The sequence below is a fragment of the Rhinopithecus bieti genome, unplaced genomic scaffold, assembly GCF_001698545.2.
Source record: "Rhinopithecus bieti isolate Rb0 unplaced genomic scaffold, ASM169854v2 scaffold_3043, whole genome shotgun sequence".
Lineage (NCBI taxonomy): Eukaryota > Metazoa > Chordata > Mammalia > Primates > Cercopithecidae > Rhinopithecus > Rhinopithecus bieti.
In genome coordinates, this window is record NW_016804580.1 from 5,301,098 (window position 1) to 5,314,708 (window position 13,611).

At 41.1% G+C, this 13,611-nt stretch overlaps 1 protein-coding gene across 1 annotated transcript in view; it reads right to left on the reverse strand.

The window, feature by feature from the left end:
- LOC108527766 (LIM zinc-binding domain-containing Nebulette-like) overlaps positions 1–13,611 on the reverse strand; it is a 216,049-nt gene that overhangs the window by 71,423 nt on the left and 131,015 nt on the right. The gene's annotated exons all lie outside the window — the stretch shown is intronic.

Below are 13,611 nucleotides of genomic sequence, written 5' to 3' on the forward strand. Positions count from 1 at the left end.
GGAAGCAGTTGGGGGTCATGGTAATTCCCAATGTTTTGTGTGTCCTGATTTTACCCTTTCTAAACACTATCTTTTTTGAAAGTTCAAATATATCCACATTCTGTTGAAACCTTGAAACTTTAAAATTTAGACTCTTGTTGTCATCTTAAGTTCTTCATGTTACTCTTAACCTCCCAAAAGCAGTCTCTAGGTCACATAGATGACCCCTTGGGCATTTTCTCTCTCAGCCATGGAGAGCTGTGAAAGAAAGAATTGCTGCTTTTCTCAAGCAAATCAGTTTCTTGTCTTTTGGTTCTCACTCCTTGCCCGCTCCTGATGCTTTGACCCCTTTTATAGATCAGAGTGCTCTAGAATAATGGATGGTCTCGGGTGGTGAATAAAGGTAGATAAATAGGGACTGGGACAGTTAAATTGGGAGCCTTTCTTACATCCTTGGTGTGTTTTCCCCCCAAGTTTCCTTCTCCACTGAAATGCCACACCAATGCTTGTTGGATTTATGAGGTGGCCAGACCAATGTGTTGTTTTTTTCTTTTCTTTTCTTTTAAGCTTCCCTTGAGAGAATAAATGGCAATGAAGAGAACTATTTAAAAAGGTCCTGGTTTCTCTTGCAACACAGTAGCTAAACTTGCCTGCTTTTATGTGCATTTTTGTAGGGATCTGCCTCGTAGACAGTATTAGCAGAGAAATGACACCTCGATCTTGGTCTTGATTTGCAAGCCCTTCTCCCACCAATCCTAGATCAGGCCCTGTTCAGCCATGTAGGGGTGTTGGTTTATGCATGCTGCAGCAGTGGGCATAATTAACATAATTTAGCCACAGACAAAGGTGTGTACCAAGTAAATTTAAATAATTGGTGTGGATTGGCTAGTAGCTAAGAAGTGGGCTTTTAAAGAGATAATGAACATTGAAAGAGTTTTTTTTTTTAAGAAAAAAAATAAAACATTGATTGTAGACAATGAAAAGCTAGGGTTTGCCTCTTCATGTCTACTCTCCTTCCAAATGGTTGTATCCAAAACTGTTTTTCCCTCTCCACTACCTTGCCCCCTTGTTAAAATGGAAATGGGGATTGATTAATGTCCCACTCATGAATACATGTAAAATTTGTACAAAAATATCTTCTATGAAAATGATTTATAATCTGTAGACTTATTACCTGGGAGATGTCTTGAGATATAAAATCCCATCGTTTGTGTTGTGGGTTTTTTGTTTTCTCCAAATAAATCTGACCTTTACAGTTCAAAAAAAATCAAAAAATAAAACAAAATAAAATAAAAGTGTTAAGAATAGAGACACTACATAGTGATTAAGGTTCAATGGTTCAATTCACCAAAAAAGTATTATTCTAAGTGTAACTGTACCTAATATTAGCCTCAAAAAATTTTTTAAATACGTATGTATACATATAAATACATATAATGCAAAATTGGTAAGATGGGAAAATTGGCATTCCACCAACATAATGAGAAATTTCAACACCCTCTCCCTATTTTTGCTGGGTGATGCAATGAAATACAAACTGAGTAAAGATATCCAATATGTGAAATATGGAATTTGTGACAATGATATTAGTCATGTCTCCATGCAGGAGTGGTATTCAAACCACTTAACACCTGTACATCATGGCACTCACCAATCAAAAATGGCATCTGAAAGATCAGAGCAGGCCTGGCTACAAATTACCATTAGGACACAGCGGTGTGCACTGATGACCATCACCCTGCCTCCAACAGATCCCATGTGGGAAAAAAGCGTGATGCCCATGTGCGCCGTACGGAATGAGAACAGAGTAGTAGGAAAAAAAAACGATTCTCTCTGTTGTGACACTGGCTCTCTTCATGGACGTCTGTCCCATCTGAGTTAGCTTCACTGAGGATGTCTGCATTTAAGCCCAGAAGTAGTGAGAAAAGGAAACAGCATGTCAGGAGGGTGGAGGCAGAGAGACAGGAGGAGAGAGAGAGAAAGAGGATGATGATAAACCCTACGGGGGTCAGCCATCACCTGCTCACCATGAGAAAGCTGCCACCACAACTACCCCAGGAAGAGAAAGCCCGGAGCTGCAGAAGCCCAAGGAGCCCCACGCTCAGACAAAGAGGTTTCCCCTGGCAGAGGGAACAACAGGAACAAACACAGCCAGAAGACCACAGGACAGAAACCAGACATAGCGATGAAGACTGGATGGACCAAGACCGCGCCTACTCCTGCTGGGATGGGAGGCCCAGGGGAGCAGTGAGATGCAGCAACTTTAGGCAGAAATATAAACTGGTGAATTTACATCTATGTGGTGCTGTGTTCTCCCCAAAACAAAAATGTTAACAGATTTGTTTAAGGAAGACCTCCTCCAATGCCTAGAAAATCTGAACTGAAGCCAGATCCAAGCTGCCGCAGTAAGAACAGAATGGAGTTGGGCACTTGCTTTTGCAGATGCCTCTGCTACCTGGGCAGTTTCTCTCCTACAATGTTCTTTCTTTCCTACTGGGAGCCCAAGTTGCAGAAGGCCTGAACCCCCAAAAGCCAAGCCCTGGGCCTCCTTCACTCACTTCTTCCAGGACAGAGTACACACATACTCACTTCACTCGTCTTCATATTTTATTCCCTATAAGAAGATTTTAAAACTCACATTCATTGCACATAAAAGATTCTGTCTGTTAGTTTCAGAACTGTAAAGCAAAACAGCCTATTATATGAGATAACAAGAAAAACGGAACATTTTTTCCCTTGAATAAAAAAGGATGTTTTAAAAACTCAAATGAATAAAATGTCCTAGGAAATGGTATAAGCTATTAATAATTTACAAAAATAATCCGAACTGGGTTATCATTTCAGGTGTGTAACATTGTATACATGAAGAAATTATCCCACCAAATGTTTTAAGTTTCATGATAACATAAATGCAACAATTCTACATATTTCCACAGATTTCCCATTTGAGCAGCGCCAGGAGAATCACCGTTTAATAGGTAGAGACATTTTAAGATAATACCTTTTTTACATATTGGGGTCAATCTGGGCATTTTCTACCTAATTGAGACACTTAAGTAAAAATTTGGTAGTGTACCATTAGCACTATTCAACATCAGCCAAAGGCATAATTATAATGACTATAAGCCTGACATTATTCCAGGATTTTGGGGTCTAACATGCTTCTTGAACCTATCTTCCTGTAGCATTGATGCGATGACTATTCATGAATTTCCTTCCACAGCCATCGTCTTGTTCTTAATTCTACCACTAATCTTCCCTATAGCAGCACCTCCATAAACAACTCACATATAATGCCTCTGGTTGCAAAACATCAATTTTATAATTTTTTTAAAAGACAGTGAATTAGAGCACGTAAATGGGGAATGCCCTTCAGAAAGCTGACTTACGAGAGCTGCTGATAGATAACATAAAAGCGAAAAATGGATTATGATAATGTGGGCCTCTCATACGTGAAATACAAGCCCCAGCTGAAAGGAGTTACAGAATCCAAACCCCTGGCTCTCTAAAGGGCAGTCAATAACCTGTCTAACAATTTACCAAATTCTCTTTCTGACTCGAAGGGTCAAACAACTTGCCACCTATCGATCTACTTCCTCAGCAGGACTCAATTGTAACTTCTCTCATGTATTTATAAAAGAAGGCATTATCAAAGGGATTACATGGTAAACCTGACCTACCCCACTATGAAATGCTTATCGGCTATTGGAACATGTCACCTAGATTTTGAATTATGCTGTAAAAGGCGAGAAATTAATACACACACTCACACACACACACACACTCCTACATGCTGTTTAAGAAAAATACGAGCTGATGGAAGAGAGTCTATTCCCTGTGCTGTTGCTGATATTGATCATGGGAATACACAAACAAGGAAATGTGTGACATCGAGCAGCCCTGTGATTTGCGCCCAGGAACACCAACCGGCACTGATGATTACAAACAAGAGGAACACATGCAGATTTGGGACCTGAGTATCTAAGACATGACTATAGTCTGAAAAATATCAAAACAAAGTTTATAAGAAAACAGAACATTAGAAGCACAAGAAAGATCACGTTCGATTCCTTTGTTAAAGATAATAAATAAGTATCATACCTATAGCAATTATGCAATATGAACAAAAATAATTATTTAAAGCCTAAAGATGGGGGAAAACCATAAAATAATTATACTTTTAAGAAAATACCATGTGTAGATGGACATAAGTGTGTAAATGTTTAGTTCCCACTTATAAGAATATATCACAGCCGGGCACGGTGGCTCAAGCCTGTAATCCCAGCACTTTGGGAGGCCGAGATGGGCGGATCACGAGGTCAGGAGATCAAGACCATCCTGGCTAACATGGTGAAATCCCGTCTCTACTAAAAAATACAAAAAATTAGCCGGGCGAGGTGGTGGGCGCCTGTAGTCCCAGCTACTCGGGAGGCTGAGGCAGGAGAATGGCGTGAACCTGGGAGGCAGAGCTTGCAGTGAGCTGAGATCTGGCCACTGCACTCCAGCCTGGGCGACAGAGCGAGACTCCGTCTCAAAAAAAAAAAAAAAAAAAAAAGAATATATCACAAATATTAAAACTTAAATCTCTATCACTCTCAAAATTCATCCATGTAGAACAGAAAGCTCTTATTGAAAATTGTCCTGTCTCTACTAAAAATACAAAAATTAGCCTGGCATGGTGGTGCACGCCTATAGTCCCAGCTACTCAGGAGGCTGAGACAGGAGAATTGCTTGAACCCAGGAGGCAGAGGTTGCAATGAGCCGAGATTGCACCACTGCACTCCAGCCTGGCAGCAGAGCGAGACTTCGTCCTAAAAAAAAAAAAAAGAAAGAAAGAAAAGAAAAGAAAATTGTATGATAAGATATCAATATCTCGCTTGACTCTTATATGAAACTACATCTTCAAATAAAAAATAAAATATTTATTTAAAAAAGACCAGGCTGGGCACTGTGGCTCACGGTAGTACTCCCAGCATTTTGGGAGGCCAAGGCGGGTGGATTGATTGAGTCAGGGACTTTGAAGCCAACCTGAGCAACATGGTGAAACCTCATCTCTACAAAAAAAAACACAAAAATTAGCTGAGTGTGATGGCACCCACCTGTAGTCTCAGCTACTAGGGGAGCTGAGGTGGAAGGATCGCTTGAGCCTGGGAGGTTGAGGCTGCAGTAAGCTGTGATTATGCCACTGCACTCCAACTTAGGCAACAGAGCAAGACCCTGTCTCAAAAAAAAAAAAACAAAACTAGAAATATCATATTGCATTCAGCTGTATATTTTCCATTAAAATATTATGGTCTTATAGATAAATGTATGGCCTAAAATAATAAATAAGCTAAATAAATTGTGGAAAACTGACAATTAACAATAAAAATAACAAGAACAACCACTACCACTGGCATAATGGTCTATGCCTAGCTTATGTGCTACCTCCTGTTCTCAGGGCAGACATTACTAATCACACCACTCTTAGCAGAGTCCAGAAAAGATCCAACATTCTTCTCAGCACAGAAATGCAGGCACCTGTTGCCAGACATCCTGGAGCACAGGATAAGTCTCCTTGCAATCCATAGACTCTACTTATTGGACAATTTGCAGATCAGTTATTTCCTAACTTGTATGGCTACAAAAGCAATTTCAACAGACTAACATCTAGGTAACCATTGGCTTCCACTATGGAATTAAAGAACTATCCTTGGTGAGAGGAGGAAACTGTCTTAACGCACTTCAATTTATTAAGTTCCAAATTTTATTTATTAAATTCACTTAAGTATGGCTTTTCAGGATAGACAGACTGAGGGAGGGAACAATTATACCAAAATTAGCATCTTTTTTTTAATTTTTATATTAAGTTCCAGGATAGATGTGCAGGTTTGTTACACAGATAAACATCTGCCATGGTGGTTTGCTGCACCTGTCAACCCATCGCCTAGGTATTAAGCCCAGCATGTGCTAGCTATTTATTATTTCTTATTTATTTATTTATTTATTTATTTTTGAGACAGAGTCTCACTCCATTGCCCAGGCTGGAGTCTAGCTCTGTTGCCCAGGCTGGAATGCAGTGGTGCAATCTCAACTCGCTGTAACCTCCACCTGCCAGGCCCAAGTGATTCTCATGCCTCAGTCTCCTGAGTAGTTGGATTACAGGCACCTGCCAACACGCCTGGGTAATTTTTGTATTTTTAGTAGAAACTGAGTTTCACCATGTTGGCCAGGCTGTTTTCGAACTCCTGGCCTCAAGTGATCTGCCCACTTCGGCCTCCCAAAGTGCTGGGATTACAGTCATAAGCCACCACGCCCAGAACCCAAGCTATTTATTCTGATGCTCTCCTTTTCCCTACCCCCCAAAATTAGTATATTTTACAACAGTATGTGTTAAAGAAAATGAACTAAGCATTGTGTACAACATTGTCAACTACGGTGTCCCCAACTATTCTCCTCACCTCTTCCAAGTAACTCAATAAGCAAATCACATTCTCTTCCTAGGTACTTCAAGGCAGAATCTAACCACAAAATATATCAGCTGTTCTTTAAATATATTTATTCCTGGTCATCGATTATATAATTAAACTAAAACTCAATAGGTCATTCTACTTCTGCTGTATTCAGTGCCTTGGATCAGGAGAAAGATGTCCAGCTTTAAACCTCTTCCATCAAAGGTTAATGGCATAGGAAGAAAAGAAGAATTTTGTGGATGGTCTGAACCAGACACCATTTTTTAAAATATATATCCTTATTACCTTCAAAATCATACACATTTTCTTCTAACTCAAATGGCAAACCTCCCACCCAAAGCCCAACTGAAATATTTTTAAGTGTACATATATACATACATAACATGTACATACATACAAACAGAGGGAGACAGAGAGTTGTTTAAAAGAATAAAAGGGCCGGGCACAGTGGCTCAGGCCTGTAATCCCAGCACTTTGGGAGGCTGAGGCGAGCAGATCACTTGACATCAAGAGCTCAAGACCAGCCTGGCCATTGTGAAATCCCATCTCTACCAAAAATGCAAAAATCAGCTGGGCATGGTGGCGCACACCTGTAATCCCAGCTACTCAGGAGGCCGAGGCAGGAGAATCACTTGAACCCAGGAGGCAGAAGGTGCAGTGAGCCAAGATCACATCACTGCACTCCAGCCTGGGGGACACAGCTGGAGTCTCAAAAGAAACAAGAAAAAGAATAAAAGGACAGGTGCAGTGGTTCATGCCTAAAATCACAGCACTTTGGGAGGCCGAGGCAGGAGGATTGCTTGAGCCCAGAGACCAGCCTGGGCAACATAGCAAGACCTCCTTTCTACAAAAAATTCTCAAATTAGCCAGGCGTGGCGGTGCACACCTGTGGTCCCAGCTACTTGGGAGGCTGAGGTGGGAGGATCGTTTGATCCTGGGAGGTCGAGCCTGCAGTGAGCCATAATTGCACCACTGCACTCCAGCCTGGGCATCACAGCAAGGCTCTGTCTCAAATTTAAAACTTTAAAAAATAAAGAATATAACCATTGACAGTAGAAAGGAAAGAAGAAAGACCCCTTAGTTGATAATCAATGAATAGGAACAGATTGATAGAAAAACAAAACAGCCAATAATATCAGACAGATAGGGGCTCTGGAAATGTCACCAGGCCCACAATGGCCAGGCTATTAAAAAAGTGCATTCAGATCAGCTGGTTACTCAAGTCCTTTGAACCCTCCTTTTACTCTATATAAGCAAAGCATGTTCCTCCAGCAGAAGAGGCATCTACCCCAGGTATAGACCTAAGCTTGTCTCTAAAGAGACTGAGCCATCCACCTGAGCATGGACATACCCTGTCTTGGGGCCAGAGATGAGGAAGATAGGCCTGGCGGTGACTTGTGGATTCCCACATCAGACAGCAGATAGGGGAAGCAACACTACTCAAGGGTAGAATATTCTAAAGTTCTTGACCCCTGGAGTACAGCCCTCCTTGCTTTTGTTTGTTTTGTTTATTCCAAGAAACTTGAGAGGTTCTCCACCCTAGCTGTTCCCACCCGTGCACTTTACAGAAGCTGGTCTGTTAACACCCCTGGCCACACACAGCACTTGTAGAAGCCCACAGTCAACATTCCCAGTCAAAACTAAGACCTGCTCAGGAATCAAGCCTTCCCCATTGCAACGGAAACCCATTCTGGCTACCTGTGCTATTCAGCCTCCTCTTTGCTCCTAAAAAATGAACAAACAGCCAGCGACCAGCCAGTCATTTAAGAAAACCCAACCAGTAAGAAAGAAAAGAATGAAGATGAAAATGAGGGTGGGGGTGGAGGAGGTGGGGAGAGGGAGAGAGCGAGCATAAGAGAACATGGCTAGTCCTGGAAGAAGCAGATAATTCATGCATGAGAACCCTGAAAACCATTCAAGAGGATGTGACATCACACGATTCTGAATATTACAACACAATCAAGTTAGATCAATAAAGTAAGAACAAATTGCAAAGAATAAAATGGGATTCAGAAATACCAAGGAGCCACTGAAAACTTAAAAAAATAAAATATACTTGTTGAAATTAGGGGTTCATGTGGGCCAGGGGTGACAGTCAGGGCAGGTTCACCACAAAGGGGCCACAGGAAAAAATTTTGGGGAGTGATGAAATGTTTCATACCTTGATTGTGGCAGTGGGTAATCAACTATATAGGTTTGTCAAAACTCATAGAATCATATTCCAAAAAGAATAAATTTTACTCAACATAAAATTTAAAAGTGAATTTTTTAAAATATGTGATTGTTGAAATCAAATAGCCAATAGAGAGAGAGAATAATGGAATGAACAATCAAACTAGTGATCTTCAAGATAAATTACAGATCAAAAAACACTCCCCTAATGAAGAGCAGAAAGATAAATAGACAGAATGAGAGAAAAGCTAAGGAAACTGCAGACAACTTCATTTAATACAAGGTTCAGAAACAAGAAAGAGAGTAAGAACCACTTGCATCTTCACCTCTGAAGAACAAACTAAGTGCCCAGCAGAACGAGCAAAACTATCTTCATCAGACATACCCTAGGGAGATTTCAGAATCGAAAGTAGAATCTTCAGAAACTGTCTAGAGAGAGAGAGAGAAAAGTTTGCCTATAAAGTTATGATATCACATCTTCTTATCAGGAAAACTATGCCTTTGAGGTTTTGAGGGCAAAATTACTACCTAACTATGAGGGGAAAGGCATGACATTTTCAATCAAGTAGCAACTCAAAGTTATAACCCATGCACTCCTCCTATATATATTCTTTATTTTACTTTAAGTTCTGGGATAGATGTGCAGAACATGCAGGTTTGTTATGTAGGTATACATGTGCCATGGTGGTTTGCTGCACCCATCAACCCATTATCTAGGTTTTAAGTCCCACATTCATTAGGTATTTATCCTAAGGCTCTCCCTCCCCTTTACCTCCACCCCGCAACAGGAAGGTGTCCATGTGTCCATGTGTTCTCACATTCTCATTGTTCAACTCCCGCTTATGAGTGAGAACATGCAGTGTTTGGTTTTCTTTTCCTGTGTTAGTTTGCTGAGAATGATGGCTTCCAGCTTCATCCATGACCCTGCAAAGGACATGAACTCATTCTTTTTTATGTCTGCATAGTATTCCATGGTGCATATGTACCACATTTTCTTTATCCAGTCTATCATTGATGGGCATTTGGGTTGGTTCCAAGTCTTTGCTATTGTAAATAGTGCTGCAGTAAACATACGTGTGCATGTGTCTTTATAGTAGAATGATTTATAATTCTTTGGGTATATAACCAGTAATGGGATTGCTGGGTCAAAAGGTATTTCTGGTTCTAGATCCTTGAGGAATCACCACAATGCCTTCCACAATGGTTGAGCTAATTTACACTCCCACCAATAGTGTAAAACGTTCCTATTTCTCCACATTCTCGCCAACATCTGTTCTTTCCAGACTTTTCAATGATCACCATTCTAACTGGCATAGATGGTATCTCATCGTAGTTTTGATTTGCATTTCTCTAATGACCAGCGATGATGAGCTTTGCTTCATATGTTTGTTGGCCACACAAATGTCTTCTTTTAAGAAGTGTCTGTTTGTATCCTTCACCCACTTTTTGATGGGGTTGTTTTTTTCTTGTAAATTTGTTTTAAGTCCCTTGTAGATTCTGCATATGAGACCTTGTCAGATGGGTAACTTGCATAAATTTTCTCCCATTCTGTAGGTTGCCTGTTTATTCCGATGATAGTTTCTTTTGCTGAGCAGAAGCTCTTTAGTTTGATTAGATCTCATTTGTCAATTTTGGTTTTTGTTGCCATTGCTTTCAGTGTTTTAGTCATGAAGGCTTTGCCCATGCCTATAATGCCCTGAATGGTATTGCCTAGGTTTTCTTCTAGGGTTTTTACGGTTTTGGGTTTTACATTTAAGTCTTTAATCCATCTTGAGTTAATTTTTGTATAAGGTGTAAGGGAGGGGTCCAGTTTCTGTTTCTGCATAGGGCTAGACAGTTTTCCCAGCACCATTTATTAAATAGGGAATCCTTTCCCCTTTGTTTGTTTTTGTCGGTAGATGGTATCTCATCGTAGTTTTGATTTGCATTTCTCTAATGACCAGCGATGATGAGCTTTGCTTCATATGTTTGTTGGCCACACAAATGTCTTCTTTTAAGAAGTGTCTGTTTGTATCCTTCACCCACTTTTGATGGGGTTGTTTTTTTCTTGTAAATTTGTTTTAAGTCCCTTGTAGATTCTGCATATGAGACCTTGTCAGATGGGTAACTTGCATAAATTTTCTCCCATTCTGTAGGTTGCCTGTTTATTCCGATGATAGTTTCTTTTGCTGAGCAGAAGCTCTTTAGTTTGATTAGATCTCATTTGTCAATTTTGGTTTTGTTGCCATTGCTTTCAGTGTTTTAGTCATGAAGGCTTTGCCCATGCCTATAATGCCCTGAATGGTATTGCCTAGGTTTTCTTCTAGGGTTTTACGGTTTTGGGTTTTACATTTAAGTCTTTAATCCATCTTGAGTTAATTTTGTATAAGGTGTAAGGGAGGGGTCCAGTTTCTGTTTCTGCATAGGGCTAGACAGTTTTCCCAGCACCATTTATTAAATAGGGAATCCTTTCCCCTTTGTTTGTTTTTGTCGGGTTTGTCGAAGATCAGATAGTTATAGCTGTAAAAATTGATATGACATTTTCTATGACTACAAGAAAATTCAAGAGAGAACTAAATTATATAAAAAATTCAGTGACCACCGAAAATGACTTAAAATGGTGTTTTTAAAACTTTCATTAGAGCCCACAGTAAGTGATGCATCTCACCTCACAGCTCAGTACACGCACAGATGCATATGAAAATGCAAGCTTCAGAGTAATACCCAGACTAATTTTGTGTGATGCCCTTTAACTTTTTCTATTTTATTCTAGTATATTCCTTTTTTCTTAATGTTGGTCTTCACACATTAAATCAATGTCTTGACCCAGTAAATGGAGCCAATCCACAGTTTGAAAAATACAGACCTCACAGAAGCGAGCAGGAAAACAACTAACCATAAAGAATGGGAGGACGCAGTAGACCGTGACATGTGGGATGATCCTTTTGACTGGCAGAGGTTTAACAGCATAGGATTACACAGCCAGATAATATTTTTGAAATATCAACTGTTAGTCTGTCTGTGTTGCTATAAGAATACCTGAGACTGGGTAATCTCTAAAGAAAGAGGGTTCGGCTGGGCATGGGGGCCCACACCTGCAATCCCAGCACTTTGGGAGGCCGAGGCAGGTGGATCACAAGGTCAGGAGATTGAGACCATCCTGGACAACATGGTGAAACCCCATCTCTACTAAAAATACAAAAATTAGCTGGATGTGGTGGCGCATGCCTGTAATCCCAGCTACTCAGGAGGCTGAGGCAGGAGAATCACCTGAACCCGGGAGGTGGAGGTTGCAGTGAGCCGAGACAGCACCAATGCCCACCAGCCTGGTGACACAGTAACACTCCATCCAAGAAGAAAGAAAGAAAGAGAGAAAGAGAGAGAAAGAGAGAAAGAGAGAGAGAGAGAGACAGAGAAAGGGAGAAAGGGAGAAAGGGAGGAAGGGGAATGGGAAGGGGAAGGAAGGGAGGAGGGAGGGAGGGGAAAGGGGAGGGGAAGGAAGGAAGGAAGGAGAAGGGGAAGGGGAAGAGAAAGAAAGAAGAAAGAAAGAAAGAAAGAAAGAAAGAAAGAAAGAAAGAAAGAAAGAAAGAAAGAAAGAAAGAAAGAAAGAAAGAAAGAAAAGAAAGGAAGGAGGAAGGAAGGGGGGAAGGAGGGAGGGAGGGAGGAAGGAGGAAGGAAGGAAGGAAGGAAGGAAGGAAGGAAGGAAGGAAGGAAGGAAGGGTGGAAGNGGAAGGAAGGAAGGGTGGGTGGGTGGGTTTATTTGGCTCACGGTTCCACAAACTGCACAGGGGCCATGGCACCAGCATCTGTTTCCAGTGAGGCCTCAGTAAGTTTCCAGTCACGACAGAAGGTGAAGGGGGAGCAGGTGTGTCACATGGTAAGAGAAGGAGCAATAGAGGAGAGAAGGAGGTGCCAGGCTCCTTTAAACAACCAGCTCTCATGTGAACTAACAGAGCAAGAACTCACTCATTACCATGGGGAGGACACTGTGCCACTCATGAGGGATCTGCCTCCATGACCCAAACACCTCCCACCAGACCCCACTACCAATCTTAGAAATCATATTTCTTTTTTTCTTTCTTTATGGTTTGGATTTGTGTCCCCACCCAAATCTCATGTCAAATTGTAATCCCCAGTGTTGGAGGACGGGCCTGTTTAGAGGTGACTGGATCGTGGGGGGATTTCTCCCTTGCTGTTCTCGTGAAAGTGAGTGAGTTCTCATGAGACCTGGTTGTTTCAAAGTGTGTAGCACCTTCCCCTTAGCCCTATTCCTCCTGCTCCAGCTATGTAACACGTGCCTGCCTCCTCTTCACTTTCCACTGTGATTGTCAGTTTCCTGAAGCCTCCCCAGCCATGCTAGCCATACAGCATGTGGAACCATGAGCCAATTAAGCCCCTTTTCTTTATTAATTACCCAGTCTCAGGTAGTTCCTTATAGCAATGCAATGAACTAATACACTTTCCAACTTTTATTTTAGGTTCAAGGGCTCCATGTGCAGATTTGTTACATGGGTAAACTGCATGTCATGGGGGTTTGGTATATAGATAATTTTGTTACCCAGGTAATCAGCATAATACTTGATAGTTAGTTTTTCAATCCTCACTCTCCTCCCACCCTCCACCCTCAAGTAGGCCCTGAAGTCTATTGTTCCCTTCCTTGTGTCCAGGTGTATTCAATGTTTAGCTCCCACTTATAAAGAAGAACATGTGGTATTTCGTTTTCTGTTCCAGCTTCATCCTAGAGTGACAGATGTAAAGCCAGTGCAGCTTCAATACTGCAACAGCACTGTCAAGACTGAGCAAAGACAATGTCATCATCACCACTAACAACCACGGGAAGATGCAGACGACATGGAAAAAAGCCAAGAAGAAAAAGGAGAGTTTTGACCTGAGAGAGAAATTGCTTTTACTGAAAACAAGCAACAACAGAAAGAAGGTTATACTAACCTTCAGCCCATTCTTAAATGCATTTGAGATTTAAAATCACTAGAAGGATAGTTAGATACATAGCCATATGGTATTCCCTCGA